At 38.9% G+C, this 7,755-nt stretch overlaps 1 pseudogene; it reads right to left on the bottom strand.

The window, feature by feature from the left end:
• Positions 1–1,179: 1,179 nt before the first annotated feature.
• On the bottom strand, positions 1,180–1,303 carry LOC121498253 (annotated as a pseudogene).
• Positions 1,304–7,755: the final 6,452 nt, after the last annotated feature.

Below are 7,755 nucleotides of genomic sequence, written 5' to 3' on the forward strand. Positions count from 1 at the left end.
ATCTCTAGTGTCTAGGGACAAATAATCCCTATGAGAACATAGAGGAAGAGGAAGAGGCAGGCCCTTACATAATAATTAGCAATAATTCTCCTAGCACCTGCAGAGTGACAATCAGGATGGTCAGTAGACAGGTCTTCTGGGCCAGAAAAATCTGGGATTTAATCTTGCTCATCAGCAGTGTGTCTGTAAATAAGGACCCCTGAATTTCAGTTTTGCCATCTGTGAAATGGAGAGAATGAAGAGGCATATGTGGTATATGTGTTGTTCTGGGGTGCAAAACCCCATGATCTCAAAGCTGGTGCATTGTAGAGAACACAGCTTGGATCTGGATCTTTATGACAGGCAGTAGCAGCAAGTCCTAGGAAGCTCGCAAGTCAGAGCCATAAGCTGAATTACAAGCTGAATTTCAGTTGGTTAATGCAGAAAATCCAGACCTTCATTTTTACCATTAGTTGTGCTCACACCTCTATTTGCTACCTTTGGAAAACATTTGATGGTGGAAGGAGACAAAGCACAGATCAGAAAAGGAGAAGGAGGGCCATGTGAAGGAAAGGCACAAACCATAAAAACCCACTTGTCTTCCTACATGAGCTTAATTTGCTCTTCTTTTCAAGGATGTTTATTTCAGGTACATGAGTTATATGGATTAGAAATGTCATAAACAAGAATGCACTGGTGGTTTAAATATTTTATATGAATGCTTATCCATGCACTTCTTTGCAGATGAACTGGCAGGTCCTCCAAAGTCTAGATGAGTAGAAAAGCATAATGCTTTTCATTGAAGTAACTGTCATTTGCAGTGATATTTGCTTAAGTGAAAAAAGCCTTTATCAATAATTTTTATTCCATCATTTCCATATTTTGATTATATATTTCTTTAAAATTTTCCAGAATAATATATTAACAAAATTATATTTTAAAAGGGCTGCTTTAAAAAAAAAAAAAAAAAAAAGGGCTGCTTTATCTGAGCACCATGTAAGAATTCTTTTTTTTTTTTTTTATTATTATTTTTTTAATTTTTTATTTATTTATGATAGTCACAGAGAGAGAGAGAGAGGCAGAGACACAGGCGGAGGGAGAAGCAGGCTCCATGCACCAGGAGCCTGATGTGGGATTCGATCCCGGGTCTCCAGGATCGCGCCCTGGGCCAAAGGCAGGCGCCAAACCGCTGCGCCACCCAGGGATCCCCCCATGTAAGAATTCTGATAAACCATCATACATCTAGGGTACTTTAGTTTTCAATTAGCAATAATCGCACTTCGGATAAACCTCATTGGCTACGATACTGCCACTGTGCAAAGCTACATCTGGGGTACTTTAAGTGAACTTTTAGGACTGCAGTTTTCACTATATTAGATTTGATAGAACTCCTTTTTATTAGAAGCTCAATAAACAAGAGTTACTCCCTGCTGAGGGCTCTGTGGCTGCATCCAAACATAGTGGTGTGAGGATGTGCCTGTGCTTTGAGGGTGCGGGTGGGGGCTTCCCAGAGCAGGGAATGAAAAGGCATTGCTGTGCCAGGCACCAAAACTACAAAGGCCTATGCTGCTGCCATTCGGTGATCCTTGGCAGTCAGAAGCTGGGTGAAAACCACCTTTAAATACCACTTTTAGTAACACTGAATGTGTACACTTTAAAGCGGCTGAGATGGTAAACTTTATGTGTACTTTACTGCAATAAAAACAATTGAAAAAAAAAAGAAAGAAAAAGTCCCAGCCTCACTCAGGTATGTAGTTGGAAAAGGAAGGAGTATTTTAATAGCTTTTTTGAACAACTATGGATATCCTGTCCACTGAACCCAAACTCAACAACTGATTTCCTAAAGGTTAGTTGCAAAGTAGAATCTGAAACCTTATCAATAAAGGTTTTGTATCCTATTACATTAAAAAAAATCTCTTATATTGCTCATAAAGGACAGATAAAGTTGTGCTGCCCCATGTGGTAGCCACTAACCCTATCTGGCCTTTGAGCCCCCCAAAGGTGTCCAGGGAGACTGAAGAAGAATTGAATTTTAAGCATTATTTCATTTTAATGTATTTAAATAAGTTATTCAAATTTTTTTTTCAAGTTTCTCTAAAGGAACAGCTAAAGGATACCTTATTCAGGTGATTCTTAATTGAAGTAAAGAATCTCCCCAGAAGTCTCTAATTTGTATTTTACCCAGAAAAGAGAGGAACAAGAATCATTCCCATTGGAAAAATGAATCACTAGAGGGTGCACAGCCTTTTGGGTCTAGACGTCTACCTCTCAAGAGATAAATTAGCAATGATCACCCTCAACAGTAAGGGTAGGGGTAGAAATAACAGCATCAAAAATAAGATGTCCTTTTTAAAAATGCTCTGCAGATATTAACTCATTTTGCATTGTTACAATACTGCGTTATAGAAAGATAATCTCCATTTTACTGTTGAGAGACAATAATTAAAGTAATAAAAAAAGCCCCGCCATCCATATGTGTGTCCATATATATACATATATAGATCATAATATATATATGACAATATATATGTTGTATCAGAGCCTTAGGCAGAGCTCGGAAGTTTCTCCATTCTGGTTTCTTATTTGTTTGTTAAATCTGTTTATGTATGGTTTTGCTAATAATCTGGCAATCAGGTGAATTTGAGCAATCTCTATAGCCAAACTGACGATCTATGTCACAATAAACATTCTAAGGCCCAAATGGCCAGCCTTTCTGCACAGATTTATTTTAAAAATCAGGGTTTCTAGACATCTATTCACTTTTACATTATAGACAGAGCCGTATTCACGAGGGTGTTTCCCTCAAAGCTGATGTTACTAGACCACATGCAGCCAATGCCGAATGATCACTTGCTCACACAGAAATCACAGGTGAAATCCACAGATAATCCGCAAACCTTCTGACTTGCAGATTGTCACTTCGGCCAATGACTTTGGTTTCTTCCCGCAGCAGATCTCCCGTGAAAGCTGCGAAGAGGCTGATTGCAACTTTACATCCCGTCCACTCCGCGGCCCGCCCCGCCCCGCCCCGCCGCGCCCCGCCGCGCCCCGCCCCGCCCCGCCCCGCCCCGCCCCGCCGCGCCCCGCCGCGCCCCGCCGCGCCCCGCCCCGCCCAGCGCGGCCCCTCAAGGCGCTGCGTGCTGCACCCTCCCCTGCAAACCCAGCAAACAGCTTGAAGCCTCGGTGCCGCGCGCGCTTATTCCGAAATTGCTCCACAGACTGTATCGGGAGCTTAAATCAAAGCCTGATTTGCCCTCCTGCCAGTCAGGTTCCCCTGGCAGCGTCAGATACCTTTAAAACATATTTCCATGGCAACTAGTTTAAGAACATACTTGACTAGATAGACAGCCTCTGCCCTTACGAGGGCTGGAAAAGCCCTGGCGGCCTCTCGTCAGAGATCTTGTCAGCCAAGAGAGCAGCTCTGAAGCCAGTGAGAGAGGGAGGCCCCCAGGCGCGGGGCACTCCTGCAGCGCGGGGGCCTGTGCCCCACCTCTTCCAGGTTGCTGGCCAGCTTAGCTGGTTGGCTTCGCCACAGTCGCCTTTTCTTTGCATGAGGCCAACCTCCTCCACTATCTTCCTGAGCTTTTCCAACCCCAGCCCTGCTGCTGGAAATCCCACCTCCTGCCCTCTGTCTTTCTCCACTGTGCCCTGGATGCTAAGGCGAGTCAGAATGTGATTGTTTCAGAGATGAGGCGCAAACCTCTTTTTGCTCTATGGAGAAAAGGAGGGACAAATTTCACAGGTAACCCTGTATTTCACAATTGTCTGGCCTTTTCATAATTTCCATGATGGTTTGGTTTGAGGCCTAATCCAGGGACTCTGGCCCTCCTGAATTCTTAAACTTTTATTAAGAGAAACTGTGATTTTCTATAGAGGTGGTGGTTAAGACAAGACCCATAGCGGTCCTCCCTCGGGGCCAAGGTGACACAATATTGATTCTGAGCTAGTTCTTCACTTCCAAGAAATTCAGCACATTCCCAGGTATTCTCTGTAATTTCCCCAGGATGCAGACCTAAGTATCATTAAGTCTAGTTTTCTCAGATTGGGGTAGAGGTGGAAAACAACTTGTAAACTCTGGACCACAGCGAGGTCTCTCATGGATTACACCAATACACTGGGTGTGTATGTGTGGTTTGGAGGCAGCAATAGGCACCACCTACCCAAATGCATCATCTTCCCTACCACTGAGATGCTACAGATTCCCATTCCCTCAGTTTGGGACATCATCTACTAAATGAGATGTGTATCTGCAATCATCAGACCTTTTTCAAATTAAGGCAAGATAGGTATAAGACCACTGATGAAAACGATACTCAAAAGAATGAAAAATATCCATCAGTAGATCAGGAAGCTTAACTTGGAAGTCAGATGTAGGCCTTAAGATGCTGGGCAAGAGCATTTTACTGAAAGGGAAGTGGGGGATAACATGATCTATAATTTGAAAGAACTGGTCCACGTTGGATCCTACAGCAGGATATATCAGGTTGGGAGGGAGACTCCACAATGGTCTTCTAAAAGGAAGAAATTTTATCTCAAATCCTCTGCCCAGGACAGGGTCTGCCTGGGTTTTCAGTATACTCTCTGATTTAGGCCACATCAATATGTGGCAGGTGTCCATTTCAGCTATCTTCATGATGAATATTGATCACCATCATAGATCACTCATTCCTTCAGCAATCCTCATTAATCATTAAATGGCTGGAATTAATAGATTAGCCAATCAAAGGTTTATTCATTTAATGCATAGGCATGAACAGTGAGTCTATGGGGAACCTAAGTGTTGGATTTCCCACTATTGCATAGTGCCTCATGACTCCTAGTGAGTATTTTTATATGTGATTGTATATACTTCTGTGTTCATATATATTAAAACTGAAATATAGGGTATCCAAAAACACTTTCATTAATTTAAATATCAATCTGGAAATTTATGTGACTCAGAAGGAGCCACAGTGAAACCTAATTTTGAATTACCTATAAAGCCTTTATTAATTGTATAAACAGAATATTCAGGGAGAATGTTTAAAATGCCTGATAGGAGGAAAACAGTCTTACGTAATTCAAGATTCCAATTTCAAATGATTGATATACCAATTAAAAAGCATTCCCTCTTTTTCAAACAAACTTTTCCTATTAATTTATCAAAATAAGTCTCCTAAAAACATTTACTAAATACACTTGCCCATCTGGATTCTAGTCTAATGTGTCCTTGGATAATGGGAAACCTGGCTTAATGCTCATTAAAGTCCACTACTTGGACTGGGAACTGTGGACACCGGGCCAGTACTTATAAAACTTATAAAACTGTTAAGGACATGGAAAATAAGGAGGGACTGAGTAACTGCCATAGACCAGAGGAGAACAAGAAAACGTGACAAGTAAATGCAACATAGTATCCTGGTTTGGATCAGGGAACAGAAAAAAAAATGTCATCAGTGGAAAAACTGGTGAAATCTAGATTTTTTTTTAAGAGTAATGCACAATGATGGTTGCTTAGTTTTGACAAATACATCACAATAATGTGAAATGATTACATTAAGGTAAAGTAGACCTAAGTAAAAGGTATATGGGAGCTCTCTGCACTATCTTTGTAGTATTTATATACATTTAAAATTGTTCAAAATAAAAAGTTTATTAATAATTTGTCTATAATTATAATAAATAAAAATAAAACATTCTCTTCAGAAAAATGTTTAATAACTAGGATTTTATTTTTAATTCAAACATTAAAATAAAATTTCAATAAATGTACATTTACTGTTTTTTAATAAATAAATTTCTCTTTCTCTCAGAGAGAGGAGATGTAGCATTCTGAAAAGATGATGGTGATAGTATTGTTTTCAATCTCTCTGAATCACCACATAAAAAAAGACAAAGTAGCTAATAGCAAAACAAACACCCAAAAAAAAAAAAAAAAACACCCATGACAAAATTCACAACAAATCTAGTTGATGTGATATCTCCATGAACTCTAAAATACCAGCAGGTGGAGATGAACAACCAACAGTCACCAGCATTGCATATAACATAATCTGTGCAGAAGGAAGCAGAGGGAAGCATCAGATGGATCTCAAGGTAGAACCCCAAAAGAGCCAACAAATGTTTACAGGAGCTCATGACCCACAAATGTGAGAAAAGCACCTGAAACTGGGTGAAGTTGTGCCCAATATAATAGTGGGTATGAGGACCCCTCAGTAAGGTATAAAGGATTTGGACCATCAGTGTCCCTAGGAATGTCCCAGACAGACACACACCAGGGCTCCTTTCCATGGCAAGACCATTTAGTGAGGAAATACTGCTATGATTGAAATTAAATTTGAGCAATTAGGGACATAAAGACGAAAGAAAAAGAAGATCCAGATAAAAGCAGGAAGAGAGAATAGAGCCAGGAAATCTCAAAAAACAAGCTACTCTATTTTTTAATACTATGTGATAGCATCAACAACAAACCAAGAGAGTATTTTAAGAAATTCAAAGTTATTTTGTTCCAGAAATTCCTTTAAAACTGCAAAAAATTATTTCCCAAAAGTGAGCAACAGAAAGCAATCAAAATCAAATCCCAAACTGAGCTATTAGGAGAGAAAGAAGAAGGAACAGAATAACATCCATCTGGACCTACCAGAAAGTCATGCTGACCAAACAGATAAAATCTATATCTACTATTTTGAAATAAATTAACAGACTAAGTAACTGACATAAGATATGAAAGAGTAGTATAAATTAAAATTACAAAAATTCTGAATTGAAGTGACAAAACTCAATAAAGAATTAGAGATAAAAGAAAAAATCATTTAAGACTATTAGACTTGTGATTATATCAGATTACTAGAAAGACTACAACTGGAAATAAGGACAACAAATAATATCTGAAGAGAAACAGAAGGGGAAAAGAAGAAAGTATTTAAAAATCAGAAAAAAATACAGTGAAAAAAATTTTAAGAGAAAGTGACAAATATTAACAATAAGGAAAAAAAAAAAAAACAAAACAAAAAGGATAATAGAAATCCCTGTAAAAGGGATGCCTGGGTGGTTTAGTAGTTGGGCATCTGCCTTCGGCCCAGGGTGTGATCCTGGAGTCCTGGGATCCAGTCCCACATTGGGCTCCCTGATGGAGCCTGCTTCTCTCTCTGCCTATGTCTCTGCTTCTCTCTCTCTGTGTCTCTCATGAATAAATAAATAAAATCTTAAAAAAAGAAATCCCTGAAGAAGAAAATGGAAATGAAGAAATACTAAAAATTAGAATTCAAGAAAACTGAAAATAAAAATATATTAAAGTACATATCGAATGAGGCTATTATGCACCTGATATCCACTCAGAATGCTCAGGAAGACATATTCTTGTACAATTACCAATAAGACATATTCTTGTACAATTACCAGACTATGAAAAAAAGAAGGTGCTTTGGACATCTAGTCAGACAGAATAAATGACTTATAAGGGAAATTAGACTGTCATCAGACTTTTCACAGTGATCTTTTATACCAGAAGAAAATGGAGGAACATACTGAATACATTCAAAGAAAAAAAAATGTGAATGTTTTATATCTAGCTGAACTGACTTCCAGATATAAATTGTGCAATGTCTTATAAACAAGAGATCTTTCTGAAGAGTCTTTTAGATAGCAAGCTGAACATGATGAAGATGTCTTGAGACATGGACATAATGACTGGAAGATAAGTATATAGTTACATAATAATTAAGATTAAATGAGGGCTAAGAAGAAGACACTGTCTAATGGCTACATGCTTTGACAGCTATCCTATAATTATAAAAA

This window comes from Vulpes lagopus, chromosome 8 (assembly GCF_018345385.1).
Source record: "Vulpes lagopus strain Blue_001 chromosome 8, ASM1834538v1, whole genome shotgun sequence".
Taxonomy (NCBI): Eukaryota; Metazoa; Chordata; class Mammalia; order Carnivora; family Canidae; genus Vulpes; species Vulpes lagopus.